Here is a 15,463-nt window from a genome sequence, read left to right as displayed (position 1 = left end):
GAGTGGGGCTAGAGTACTGAGAAATCCATTATGGAAACAATAAACAATGACCCCAAACTCAGACCATACACAAAGCTTAATTTGACATGGATCACAATGCTAAAATTATAAAATTGCTATAAGGAAATATAGAAAACAATCTGTGTGACCTGGGGACAAAGGCTTTTTTTTTTTTTAAGATAAAACAAAGCAATAACCATAAAAGAAAAAAATGGTAACTTAGGTTTCATCAAAATACAAATGTCAACGAAAGTTGCTATTAAGAAAATTAGTAGGCAAGTCACAGAATATGAGGAAATATTTATAAAACTGTGTACCTACCAAAAGACTAATATGATTATAGATATAAATATGAATATATCAGGTCTATGGTGGTTTTATTTGTAATTGATAAGTAGAAATAAGTCCATGGCCATACCACCCTGAACGCGCCCAATCTCATCTGATAAGTAGAAACAAATCTGAAGCAGCATCCAGCTCAGCCTTGGTAAAAGGAATTTCTGATTGTGGATATCATGTGTGGTCTCCATCCTCATGATCATGGCCACCTTGCCTAGACTGAGCAAAGCACTAGAACAAACACTAGAATATTTGGTCAAAGCAGGCAGCTGACATTAGGAGAAAATGTCATGTGGTCCATCTGATTACTGACAGACTCCTCTGCAGTAGGGCCATTGGATGGGCATTTACATTATATACAATTATTTTCACACTAGACACCATGTTTGAGAAGTCTATTTATTTATACTCTCTCCAGACCCCTTGTCACCAACCTTCCAATGTTATTCTTTCTAAACTGCTGACCAAAACAATCAAAACACCAACAATTGCTAACAAATCAATGTGAATTCATTCTTCTTGTCCAGATAAAGTAGACAATCTTAATAGACCTCTTAAATAGTCTGCCTACTGGGATGGTTTCTTTCCATGGTTTGCTTTCAAGGCCACCTTGAATGGGACTGCAATGCTTCAGCCATCCACTTGTATTTTGTGTTGGCAAATTGTGTAGGGCCTATCTGAACTTTTCTTCTTCTTATTCAATAATTATAAGAATCCCTCCATAAGACCAGAGGTGTATATCGAGCAAGATAAGGTACTGTAGTAGGAGTTAGAGCCTGTCTTGCTATTTCCATTTAATTTCCATTTAATAAGTCTTGCTATGCACACCCAGGCTCTTGACTTAGTGGGCAAAGAAAAAAAGCCCACCTAATACCAAATAGAAACCTTAACATGTAACATATATTAAGCTTCTCATAGTGGTAGGTGGTACAACATTGAGCAATATGTCTTTCACTTTTGAGGTTTTGTATTCATAAACTTCAAACCATTGGACTCAAGAAAGAGGAACTGACAGATTCTTGAGTTTTCCTGGAGTTTATCATTCCCTCTGTTTTGCAAACATCTTCCCAAAAAATGCAATTCAATAGTTGTAGTTTCTGTTTTACAACAGTCCTAAAACAATGCTATCTAAGAAGTCTCATTTAGGTGGAAGATCAGGCTGGACATTTATCAGCCACTGCACTAGAGAAGGAGGGACCTGTCCATTTCCAAAACATTTCACCAGTGGATCTATTCTATACTTCTTACAGCCTCTGAAAGCAAATAATACTACACTATGGCAGGGATTTTGTGCACAGTGGTTGAAGGGCCCCCAGGCAGGCTACAGACTGTGATGAAAGGTATGGAATCTCTCATGGGTACAGATTGGATTCATCACAAATTTACCAAATCAAGAATTCCAGGTAAAGTGTTTCAGCCTTCACCTGAAGATCATGAAAAATATGGTGGGGACCCACAGCAGCCCCATAAACTGCATAGTGTTACCAGAATAAAAAGTATAAAAAGACGTCCATATTGGGAAAAAGATATAATAAAGATGCTTGGATTAGAAAAAGCACATACCCCTCAAGTTCACAAGAATATCCCTTCAGTAAATGCAAAACTGAAAGTGGTTAAAAATTTGATAAGAATCCAGCCCCTGAAGCTGCCACAAGGACTTCCAACAGAAGAAAACATGGCTGACACATGCCTGAAGAGCAGCAGGAGTTAGGTGTGCAGTGGCATCTGAAGCCTGTGGACACCTGTAATCCCAGCATTTTGAAGGCTGAGGCAGGAGGATCATGGAGAGTTCAAGGCCAGCCCCAAGCTACATAGTTCAAGGGTAGTCTAAACTACATAGTGAAACCTTGACTCAGAAAACCAAAAAAACTCTGTGGAGCAGGAAACAAGTCCTGATGTCTTGGTAAATAAAAGCAGGAGTAGGGCCGGGGATTTAGCTCAGTGGTTTCGCCTCCTGCTGCACAAGTGCAAGGACCCGAGTTCAATCCCCAGTATAAATAAATAAATAAATAAATAAATAAATAAATAAATAAATAAAAGCAAGAGTTTGATAGGATGGCCTAGAACTGACATCAGCCCAAGGATGGATACAAAAGATGGCAGCCACTGGGCTCTTGGCTGCTGCTCTCTCTTCCACAGTGGCTACACTCACCCTGCAGAGTGAACTTCTTTTCCAACTTTTAATTAGCCCATGCTTGCTCAGTAGAACATGTTTCTTTTCCTACTTACCTTTAATAAATGTAAAACCACACTCAAAAAAAAAGTCTCATTTATAATAACTGGATTACTTTTGTGGGTGGATTTTACATATTTTCATGATAGTAGTAGCAAATAAAATATCTTCTGCATTAGATTCCCATTGCTGCTGTAACAACTTACCACAAATTTAATGGTTTAAAACAACAAAACCAAATTTATTTACAGTTCTGAAGGGCAGAGGTTCAAATTGGGTTGCCAGTGTATGTTTCATCAGGAAGCTCCAGGGAAGAACTCATTTCCTTGCCTTTTCTAGCTTCTAAAGCCTAATCTAATAGCTTAAGTCATTGTTCCTTCAACACTTCAACCTCTACTGCTACTATCACATCTTCTGTATCTCCCTTTATAAGAAACCTGTGCTTAGATTGGGCTGACTCACATAATCTAGAATTATCTGTGTATTTTGAGATCCTTAATTTAATTACATCACCAAAGTCCTTTTACTATGAAAGGCAACATATTTGCAAGGTAAAAGGATTAAGATGGGTCTATATTTGGTGGTCACAATTCTGCCTACCACATCCTAAAACAAAGACAACCTGGAAAATATTTCAAAAATATTTAAATCCATATTTTTTCCTGTGCTTGTTGCCTAGAACTGCCGTGAAGATAGAGATAAGTGTGTTTCTTTTGGTTGTTACTGTTTGAATTGTTGTCTGTTTAATCCTTGCTTTCCATTAGGTTACAATGGGAGGTGAAGGGAATGTGTAAAGTGACAGCTCTAGGTTTGAGCCTTGGTACCACTACTAAATAATGAGGGATTTGGATAAATTTTTTTGTATGTACAGTAAAATGTTTTTTACTGTAGGGATTAGGTTATATGATGTATGTCAAACACTTAACACTTGACACAGGGTAGCCCTCAACAAATGAAAATAGTAATGATCACAAATATTCATTTAGATTAAATGTTCTCAGCTCTGAATGCCCACAAAGAACATTAATAAAATAACAAAATTCAGGAACTGCCCTCAGAACTTATGATTTGATTGGTCTATGATTTTTTAAAGGCAATTATAGGACAGTTGAGAATGTATTGACCTAGATGAAGTTGGAAAGAATACTAATCAAATTTTTTTGGCTGTGTCTACCATGAATATCATTGTACCAGATCTAAAACTCATTTTTAAAAGGCATCATCTTAAAATATGTTTTATAGATACAATTTAACAAAAACATATCAGGTGTAAAGATGTACATCTATTCCAAGAGACGTTTTTGTTTAATATATTTAGACCTGGAAAAATATTTTCTGAATTTATCTTTACTAAGTGATAGTTTTACTTAAACATTTTTTAAACTTTCTCCACTGAGAGTCCATAATATGCTTTCAACTTTTTATGTAGTTTCGAAACATAACATGGGGAGTAATGACTTTTAAAAAATATTATTTGATATTTATGTCCATATTTGAACATAGCTCAGAAATAATTTATTCCCAGTTGTGTTTGAAGATGTGATTTTTGTCAGGTGAATTTCAGAGTGAGCATATTTCTTAGCTTATCTTTTCAATAACAATTCTATTTGTATCTCCATAAAATTAAACAAAATGATTTAATGAAATCAAACAATGAACCGGGGATTTAGCTCAGTGGTTTCCCGCCTGCTGCGCAAGTGCAAGGATCTGAGTTCAATCCCCAGTACCAAAAAAAAAAAACAAACCAAAAAACCAAAAAAACAATGATTTAGTGATGGTAAAATAATCTTAGAAGTAAGCTAATTGAACAAATTAATGAGATAGTTTTCATTTATCTTTCTTTCTAAATATCATGTCAGATATAAAAATAAATTATTAGAGAAGTATAGAAGAAATTTATATCATATTTCAATTTTTTTTTTTTGGTACCGGGGATCGAACTCAGGTCCTTGCGCTTGCGCAACAAGTGGCGAAACCACTGAGCTAAATCCCGGGCCCTCATATTTCAATTTTAAGGGTTTGGGTTCTTGTTATCATTTCTTTGGAATTAGGATTTTAATGATAACTTTTAGAGAAACACCCTTTTATTTGGGTTCAAATAGACTTTGACTCTGACTTCTGCTTAGCTATCGATGTGGAAAAATATGTCCATAAAATTATTCTTGAGGATAACTGGAACAGTTATAATTCATAGCCAATGTTTTATATCTTTAGGACAAATAATGAGAAACAGATTTATCTTGTCTTGAAATACGTCTTTGACTATCAAGACCACCCATAGTAGGCAAAAATAAGTTTATTACTTAAAAAATCTACATAAATCTTCCCCTAGAAACACAAGTAAAGTAGATTGCTTCCTCAAGTGTTTTCCTCTTGATAAGATTATCACTCTGGTAATATCAAGAGAAAAATATCTTTTTATGTGCTTTTCTAACAGTTACTTACTATTTGTCTGAAACATAATTTTGCTAAATAAAGGTATGTAGTTCCTTTGCAAAAAGGCTTTATGTTTTCTTGTTAAAGGAAAAGCATTCTCAGGTGTTTCTTTTGTGTTGATAAAGTTATAATGAATATGTAGTCTGCAAAATCTGATAAGTTCATTCCAGTACATATTCAAAGTAAACCAGTGAGGGTCACGAAGAAAATATTAGAGCCTCTGTTTATTTTCTCTATCTTTCATAGAGAAATAAAGGTAATTTACATTAATTTATAGATAATAGTAGTACATGTATGTACTCTATAAATAAATTTCCATACATTGGGAATGCATGCTAAACCTTTATGCTGACAAGGATGCATGAGGTAATCTATATGCCCACTGAGAATTCTTATTGGGGTAAAGTAAGCTACCAAGTGTTAAATTAATGTAAGCCCTTTCCCTTGACTCTGCGACCTTCAATGAAGATTCTTCCACTTGTCACAGCATTACTGAAAGAAGGAAACAAAGGGAAAGTCACCATATTCAGGTCATTGCCAAGGTAGAAATTAAGATACTTTGGTTCCTGTCTGTGTCAACTTGCAGGTCATATTGCATTCAGGCTTATCAGTCTTGAAAATCTTTAAAACTCTTCTTCCTTTCCTAAATATTCTGTCGCAAGTATCTTGGCCACATAGAACACCATCTCATCTGGACCTCACCCTTCTGGGTACCCTCATTTATCTTTCTCTGTTATAAATTTTGATATAGTAGTTTCTTTCTGTCAATATAAGTAAACCAGGGGGATATATTTTATTAAATTATTTTTATAATTTTGAAGTCTTTTCAGAAACATTAATACAGTAATGGTGATAAAACAAACAACTGGCAGAGGTAGGAAAGAAAGTCTTCCTAACACACAGAAGTAGAGCAGTTTTTGGAGTCTACCTAAGAAATCTATGCTGAAATTCTGATGCTGACCCAGAACCAACAATGGAAATTGCTATTGTGCCATCTCTTTGAGTCTTAAATTTTTTTATTCAAGAAGTGGGGATAATAATAACTAATTATCTAAGTGTTAATATATATATATATACACACACACACACACAAAAAACTACAAGTAAAATGACTAGCACATAATAGATCATCAATAGTACCAGTCATTACCACCATATATGATTAAATCTTGTGGTTTTAGCCAATATAACATACATTAACTTCATAAGAGAAAAGAGTTTAAGCAATCAAACTAACAATGTCTTATGCAATCAACATCCAAAAAGCTTATCTCTGATTATGCTAGACAAGAACTTCTTTACATATACATTAAATTTGTTTTATTCAAGTTGTTGTATCTCTCTCCTTATAGATTACCTCAAAAAACAAAGGAAGAAAATATTTTTAAGCTGCCTTACAAGTTTTATTCTGTTGCCACAATACCTTACCTTATCCTTACTGTCTTTAGAACAGTTATCAAGGTTGCTGGCAAAAAGTTTGAAGAGTCAAAAAAAAAAAAAAACAAAAAAAAACCTGTGGCACAAATACAAATAAGAAAATAGCACAAGTTTCTCAAAATAAGTTTTTTTTCCTCTTTGTGTGTGTACACACCAAAATATAATTTTAAGGAAATTTTTTATAAAAACCAGAAATATGAGGTAATAATTTAAGATTATTAATATATTTTTCTCTTTTCCTTTCTTTGTTCAAATCATTCTAAGGAATCCATTTAACAGGAAAGGGGTTAGAATTTGTTACTGGAGGGCTGGGGGCATAGATCAGTGCTGGAACGCATGCTTAGCATGCCTAGTGCCCTGCATCCAGTGTTCCCCGGAAGGAAGGTAAAAGAAAGTTCTTACTAGAGAAATCCAAGAAGAAGCTTGGGGGGATTAGGAGAGAACAAGGAAGGAAAAGGTGAAATGACAAGTGTGAGAATCATCTCCTCACAGGCTGAATTTCAGAGAAAGGAAAGATGACTTAGAAAAGCGAAAGTATCACTGGGAAATCACATGTCGTTCCCAATTTCCCATTTGGGACTATAGAAAGAGTTCACCTGTCGGTTAGTTTTGGGGTTTTTTGGTACCGGGAATTGAACTCGGGACCTCGCTCTTGCAAGGCAGCCGGCAGAACCACTGAGCTACATCCCCGGCCCTAGCTGTGGGATAGTTTTGTACCAAACTGGCCATATTTCCTTAATGTTCTATGAGATTGGGGGGGTGAGTACCCTATGGCTTAACTTTCCCTGGTTGATATCCAGACTTAAGTGAGATGAATGAGAGTTGAGAACAGCATGCCATGGGGCCTACGGAAAGGGACAAGGTGACCCCTGGAAGAAGATAAGTGGTGATTTGGGGGCCAGTAGAGTCAAAGGACATAAAAGTACCCCCTTGGGGTTGCTGCTAGCAGGAAGTGAAGTAAATAAGGGAATGCTACCAAAATCTGGCCAAGACAAGAAATACCAGTTTGAGTAAGATGCCTATCAACGTGAGGACTAAAGACTGCCTCAATTTGGGGGTGTTAGCTGGGACTTCCGTTCCACCATCATCTTGGAAGTTCCTTACACCCTGCCTGAGCTGGAAAATCTACTTCTTGAATTCTGTACTTTCTTTTTTTGTTTTCTTCTTGATCATTTTCTGGAGCATAACTCCCATTAGTTTCCTGAAAAAGGATGCTTGTGAGGAAAAATTCTAAGACTTTGGGTACAAGAAAAATTTTTTATTATACCCTTATCATTCAATTAACAGTTTTAGTTTATTTCTGAAAATCCTGTTGCTAAGTGAAAAGTTGTTAAGTTTAAAAATAGTTTCATTAATTTTAATGGAAAAAGCTATGATTGCATTCTTTCTCAGTCCAAAATACGCAAGTGATTTGCACTGAAACGTATTCTCAGTTAAGCAAGGAAAATATGTTCATATTAGTAAAATATAACAATCTAAAAATAAATATCATTTTTAGGTAAAATGTAATATAAAGAAATTTATTGTTCTCACCAAGAGAGGAAGAGCAAATTTGACAGTGGGTGATAGTGAAGAAAGGTTTCAGAAGGTAACACTTCAAGAAGTGAAGAATAAGTTGATGACAATTTAGACACGCATTTAAGATTTTCTTTTTTTTTATTAAATTCTTTTATTGGTACATTGTAGGTATACAACACAATTACATTTCTCATTGGGAATTGTACCTTTACATAATGCATCTTGGTTCTTATTTTTTCCCCATTCCTAGCCCTCCCTTCACCCCCTCCACCCATGCCTATTTACAAAGACTTTATTTCCATTTTTTCCATTTCTCATCATTTTTCCTTTCCCTTCTTTCCTTTCCCCTGCCCCTCCCACTACCCCTACCTCTTTGGACCTTTTCTTCCTATTTTGCATTATCAATTATTCATTCTAATAATTGGTACATTTTAGGTATACAATATAATAACATTCATCATTGCAAATTTGCACCTTTACATAGTCTCTCTTGGTTCTTAGTTTTCACCCTTGCCCAGCCCTCCCTTCAACCCCTCCATTCCTCCATATTTACAAAGATTTTGTTCCTATTTTTCCATTTTCTCATATTAATTCCATTCCCTTCTATCCTTTCCCCTAGCCCTCCCACTTCCTTCCCCTTTGCCCCTTTTCTTCCTATTTCATATTACCTATTATACATTTAGTCCTTATTTACACTTTCAGTTTCTCACACCAGAGAAACTATTCGCTATTTATTCATGTATGTCCTGTTTATTTCACTTAAGAGTATTGCCTCAATGTGCATCCACTTAGCTATAAATGTTTCTAATTTCTCATTTTTTATGGTTGAGTAGTACTCCATTTTATAAAAAAAAAAGCCACATTTTCTTGATCCAGTCTCCAGTTGATGGGCATTTGGGCTGTTTCCAAGTTTTAGTTATTACAAACTGTGCTGCTATGAACATGGGTACACATATGCCACTGTGGTATGATTCTTTTAATTCTTTGAGGAAGATACCCAGCAGTGGAATAGCGGGGTCAAATGGGACTTCCAGTCCTAGTTCTTTGAGGTATCTCCATACTGACTTCCACAGTGCTTGCACCAGTCTACACTCCCACCAGCAGTGGAGCAGGGTTCCTCTTTCCCCACAGCCCCGCCAGCATTGGTTATTGGTTGATTTCATGATAGCAGCCATTCTTTCTGGAGTGAAGTGGAATCTCAGCCTTGTTTTCATTTGCATCTCTCAAATGACCAGTAATGTTGAACATTTTTCCATGTATTTATTTGCTATTTCTACTTCTTTGTCTGAGAAATGTCTGTTCATTTCAAATGTCCATTTTTGGATTGGGTCTTTAAATTTGGGAGGTCTGATCTTTTTAAGTTCTTTATAGATTCCTGATAGTAGACCTTTGTCTGAGGAAGAGCAGGTGAAGATTTTTTCCCACATTGTGAGTTGTCTCTTCACCCTGCTGGTGGTTTCTCTTACTGTGCAGAAACCTTTTAATAAGAAGAGATGCCACTTGTTGATTGTTTGTGCTAGTTCATGGGCAACTGAGGTTTTGTTCATAAAATCTTTTCCTACACCAATGTCTTCAAGGGTTCCACCTAACCTCTGTTCCAACTGGTTCAGAGTTTCTATTTTAATATTTAGATCTTTAATCCATTTTGACTTTGGTTTAGTACATGGTGAGAGATACAGGTCTAGTTTTAATCTTTGGCAAGTTGAAGCCCAATTTTTCCAGCACCATTTATTAAAGAGGCTATCTTTCCTCGTGTGGGGGTGTTTGGCTCCTTTATCAAAGATGAGATGGCTGAGTGTGTCTGGCATTGCTTGTGCATCTTCTAATCTGTTCCACTGGTCCTCAAGTCTGTTTCTTTGCCAGTACCATGCTGTTTTTATCACAGTAGCTTTGTAGTAGAGTTGCAGGTTGGGGATTGTGATACCCCCTGCCATGTCTCTGTTACCTAGAATTGTTTTTACTATTCTGGGTCTCTTCTTGTCCCAAATGAATTTTTGGATTGTTTTCTCAAGGTCTATGAAGTATGCTGCTGGGATCTCAATTGGAATTGCATTAAATCTATATAGCAGTTTTGGAAGTATGGCCATTTTCACTATATTAATCCTTCCTACCCAGGAGCAGGGGATGTCTGTCCATTTTCTGATATCATCTTCAATCTCTCTTTTCAGAGTGCTATAGTTTCCAGAGAAGAGGTCTTTGATTTCTTTTGTTAGGATGATTCCTAGCTATTTCAGTTTTTTGGATGCTATTGTGAAAGGAATTATTTGCCCTATTTCTTTCTCAGTGAGTCTGTCATTGTTGTAGAGGAGAGCTATTGATTTTTTGTGTGTTGACCTTGTAACTAGCTACTTGACTGAATTTGGTTATTAAGTCTAGAAGACTTTTGGTGGAGTTCTTGGGGTCTTCTATATACAGTATCATGTCATCTGCAAATAATGACAATTTGACTTCTTCATTTCCCATCTTTATTCCTTTTATTTCTTTCTCTTGTCTAATTGCCATGGCTAATGTTTCCAGAACTATATTGAACAAGAGTGGTGATAGTGGACATCCTTGTCTTGTTCCTGATTTGAGTGTGAAGGATTTCAGTTTTTGACCATTTATTATGATATTGGCTGTTGGTTTTTCATAGATGGCTTCTATCAGTTTGAGGTAGAGACCATCTATTCCAACTTTTTGTAGGGTTTTTATCATAAATGCATGTTGGATTTTGTCAAATGCTTTTTTGGCATCTATGGAGATAATCATATGGTTTTTGTCCTTGGTTCTTTTGATATAGTGCATTACATTGATTGATTTGAGTATATTGAACCATCCCTGCATCCCTGGGATGAATCCCACTTCATCAGGGTGTATGATCTTCTTAATGATCTTCTGCATTCTGTTTGCCAGTATCTTATTAAAGATTTTTGCATCTATGTTCATTGGTGAGATTGCCCTATAGTTCTCCTTTTCAGGTGGGCCTTTCTCTGCTTTGGGGATCAAGGTGATCCTTGCTTCCAGGAATGAATTTGGGAGTATTGCTTCCCTTTCAATTTCATTGAAGAGTTTAAACAGCAATGGCAGTAGTTCCTCTCTAAATGTCTTGTAGAATTCAGCAGTGAAGCCATCAGGGCCAGGGCTTTTCTTACTTCATAAGTTTTTAATTACATTTTCAATTTCATTGGTTGATATTGGGTTGTTCAGAATTTTTAGGTCTTCTTCGTTCAACTTTGGTAATTCATATGTATCTAGGAATCTTTCCATTTCTTCTGTGTTTTCCATCTCATTGGCATATAGGTTCTGGAAGTAGGTATTGATGATCCCCTGGATTTCTGCTGGGTCTGTTGTAATTTCACCCTTTTCATTCCTAATTGCATGGATTTGAGCCTTTTCTTTCCTTTTTCTGACAAGCTTGGCTAAAGGTTTGTCAATTTTGTTGATTCTTTTGAAGAACCAACTCTTGGCTTCATTGATTTTTTGTATCGTTCTCTTAGTCTCCATTGCATTGATTTCTCCTCTGATCTTTATAATTTCCTCCCTTGTATGAGCTTTGGGGTTGTCCTGCTCTTCTTTTTCTAGTAGCTTGAGGTTCAGCATCAGGTTGTTTAATTGGGATCATTCTGTTTTCCTAATATGTGTATTCACTGCTATGAATTTTCCTCGTAAGACTGCTTTCATTGTGTCCCATAGCTTCTGATGTGTTGTAATCTCAATGCCATTTAATTGAAGGAACTGTCTGATTTCTTCTTTAATTTCCTCTGTGACCCATTGGTTATTCAGAAGTGTGTTGTTCAATTTGCACATGTTTATGAAATTTTTCTAGTTTCTTTTGCTATGGATCTCCAATTTCATTGCACTATGGTCTGATAATATACAGGAGATAACTTCAATTCCTTTGCACTTATTTAAACATGTTCTATGTGTGAATATGTGATCTATTTTGGAGAATGACCCATGTGCAGCTGAGAAGAATGTGTATTCTGATTTTGTGCGGTGGAAGACTCTGTAAACATCTGTTAAGTTCATTTGTTCAAGAGTTCGATTGAGTTCTAGTATTTCATTACTTATTTTTAGTCTAGTTGATCTATCTATTGGTGACAGTTGGATGTTGAGGTCCTCCACTACACTTGTATTAGTGCATATATGACTTTTCATGTCCGTTAGCATTTGTTTTATATAGTTGGATGCACTAGTGTGTGGTGCATATTTATGATTGTCATCTCTTCCTCTTGGATTCTTCCCTTTACAAGGATGTTGTGTCCTTTGTCTCTCTTAATCAGTGTTGGTTTGAAATCTACTTGATCTGCAAAGAGGATAGCTACTCCTGCTTCTTTTTGGGTTCCTGTCTCATGGAGTATTGTTTTCCATCCTTTAACTTTCAGTCTATGAGTTTCCTTTTGAATTAAGTGTGTTTCTTGTATGCAGCATATTGGTGGATTTTGCTTCTTGACCTATTCTGCCAGTCTATTTCTTTTGATTTGTGAATTGAGACCATTAACATTGATGGTTATAACTGAAACATATTGACTTGTCATTGCCATGACTTTTTCTGTTTGTTGGGTTCTCCCCCTTTACATTTAATTTCTTGTCATGCCAGATGGGTTCATTCTGCTTTGCTTCCTGGGGTTGATCCTCAATGTCTGTTCCTAGGATATTGTGTAAAATTCTTTGGAGTGCTGGTTTGGTATTTACGAAGTTCCTAAGGTGCTCTTTGTCATGAAAGTATCTTATTTCTCCATCCATTTTGAAAGATAGTTTTGCAGGGTACATCAATCTGGGTTGGAGGTTGTTTTCTTTTAGGGCTTGGAATATGTCACTCCAAGCTCTTCTTGCCTTGATGGTTTGTGTTGAGAAGTCTGCTGTGATTCTGATGGGCTTTCCTTTGTATGTGATTTGTTTCTTTCCTCTAACTGCTTGTAGAACTTTGTTCTTCTATTGTGTTTCTGTAATCTTAACAATTATATGCCTATGTGTAGATGTTTTTTGATCAAGGCTATTTGGAGTCCTCTATGCCTCACTTATCTGTATGTCAAGTTCTTTTCCCCTGCTTGGGAAGTTTTCTGCCATTATTTCTGTGAAGAGATTTTTTATCTCATCTCCACTCTCTCCTGTTTCTTCATTGAGCCCAATCAGTCTTATGTTATTCTTCTTTGCATCATCTAGCAGCTGCTGGATTGATTTCTCATGTTCCCTTATTATTTTGAAGCAATTTTTCTTGTCCTAGTCACTAATTGCAATCTTATCTTCTATATCTGAAATCCTGTCCTCACATTGGCTCATTCTGCTGTTCAGACTTTCAATGGAGTTTTTCATGTCCTGGAAATCTACTTGCATCTGTTTTATGGATTCCATTTGTTTCTTATGTTGGCATTCCATCATGTTCCTGAGCTCCTCTCTAGATTTATTAATCATGTCTTGCACTAGGGGCACAATTTCTCCTGTTATCTGAGAAATTATTTCTGATTTCATTTTTTCCAGATCCCCTTTTGTTGCCAGTTCAGTGGGTCCAGGTGGTTGAGTATCAGAGTGTTCCATCTCATTCCCCTTTGGGGTTGCTGTAAGTGATCTGGAAGTCTGGTTTTGAGACTTGTTTATGTGTTTTCTCATTTCAACTGGGGTAGGGGGCTGTTAGCACCTGCACGGATTACCTCCTCTGAGCTGGGAGAGGTGGGACAGGGGCCAGGAGCAGCAGTAGGGATGGTGACCCAAAAGCCCTTTCCTGTGGGCTGGGAGCAGCAGGAGGGATGGTGGCTGGAAAGCCCCTTCCTCTGGGCCAGGAGCAGTGGGAGGGATGCTAGCCCAGAAGCCCCTTCCTCTGGGCTAGGAGCAGTTGGACAGATGGTGGCCCAAAAGCCCTTTCCTCTCGACTGGGAGCAGCGGGAGGGATGGTGACCGGGAAGCCCCTTCCTCTGGACCAGGAGCAGTGGGATGATGGCTCAGAAGCCCCTACCTCTGGGCCGGGAGCAGCGGGACTCAGTACCATGGTCTGGTAGTCTGGTGTCCTCTGTGTCTTTGTAGTGTGGAACCAGGTGGCTGCTTGTCTGCAGTGGGGTGATTCAGCATGTTCCGCATGACTCAGGACCTCAGTAGGGTGTGCACAGACCTGCCTGTCTGCAGTGGGCTGATTTGGCATGTTCCGTGTGACTCAGGACCTTGGTAGGGCATGGGCAGACCTGCTTGTCTGCAGCGGGCTGATCTGGCGTAGCATTTAAGATTTTCATTAGGCATGCTTTATGATAATTCTATTTGTTTAGAACTTCATAGGAATTGACTCATAGCTTTCTGATTCAACCATAAAAAAGAATGAAATTCTGTCATTTGCAATAATGTGGGTAGAACTGGAGGATATTATACTAAGTGAATTAAGACAGGCACAGAAAGACAAGTACCACATGTTCTCATATGTGGAAGCTAAAAACTTGATCTCACAGAAGTAGAGAATAGAATAGCAGTTAGTGGAGGCTGGAAAGAGTATGAAGGAATAAGGGATATAGAGAGGGTGGTTAATGGGTATAGGGTGAATTAGATAGGAAGAATAACTTCTAATGTACTATGGAACAGTGAGGTAACTATGATTGAAAGAAACTGAATTCAATATTTCAAAATAGCTAGTAGGGAGCCTTTTGAATGTTTCCATCCTAAAGAAATGATAAATGTCTGAGGTGATAGCTATGCTAATTATTTTGATCTGAGCATTATATTGTATGCATGTATTAAAATGTAACATTCTACTCCATAAATATGTGCAATTACTGTGTTGATTAAAATAAAAACAACTTTCTTAAAATTTAAATTAAATGTTAAAGGCTAGCTCTGTCATTGTAATTCCTACTCCTGTGTGTCACTTCTTTGTTGTTGTTGATTCAACTGTTTCACCTAATACCACACACAAACATGGTGCCATATGACAGTTGCTGTAAAATGTTTGGCTTACTTATTATCTTAGTCACTTTCCGTTGCCAAGACAAAATACTCAACACCTACAATTTAAAGAAGAAAAGGTTTATTCTGGTTCATTCTTTCAGTTCATAGGCAACTGGTTCCAAGGCAGAAAAAATAGTGCAGTGGAAAGGCCTGGGTAGAGAACACCTACTCGTGCCATGGCAGCCAGGAGGCAACGAGAGAAGGGAGGATCGGATGGAGTAACAAGAATACAGCCTTCCAGATCATGCCCTCAGTGACACACCTCTAACAAGGCCCCACATCCTAATGCTACTCAGCTATGAAGTCAATAGTGCACTAAGCCACTGATGAATATAGTGCCCCAGTGATCCAAATCACCTGTCAAACACATGAGGTTTTGTTTTGTTTTTTTGTACCAGGGATTGAACTCAGGTCCTTGTGGTTGCTCAGCAGGTGGCAAAACCACTGAGCTAAATCCCTGGCCCAAACACATGAGGTTTTGGGAGAGACATTTTAGATCTAAACTATAATATTCCACCTTTGGTTCCCCAAAACTCATGTCTATCTCATTATGCAAAATGTATTTTGTCCATCACTAAGAGTTGCCAAAATTTGTAATAGTTCCAGCATTGCTGAAAAGTCCAGTTGCAAAGTGTGCTTTGAGACAAAGCAAAT

General features: G+C 37.2%; 1 pseudogene; it reads left to right on the top strand.

Moving 5' to 3' along the window:
• Positions 1 to 1,493: 1,493 nt before the first annotated feature.
• On the top strand, positions 1,494 to 2,169 carry LOC101701712 (large ribosomal subunit protein uL30m pseudogene; annotated as a pseudogene).
• The last annotated feature ends 13,294 nt before the right edge of the window (positions 2,170 to 15,463 follow it).

The sequence above is a fragment of the Heterocephalus glaber genome, unplaced genomic scaffold (assembly GCF_053883595.1).
Source record: "Heterocephalus glaber isolate CG9 unplaced genomic scaffold, H.glaber_assembly_v1.0 deba00001572, whole genome shotgun sequence".
Classification (NCBI taxonomy): Eukaryota; Metazoa; Chordata; class Mammalia; order Rodentia; family Bathyergidae; genus Heterocephalus; species Heterocephalus glaber.
This window is presented reverse-complemented; position numbering and strand designations above follow the sequence as displayed.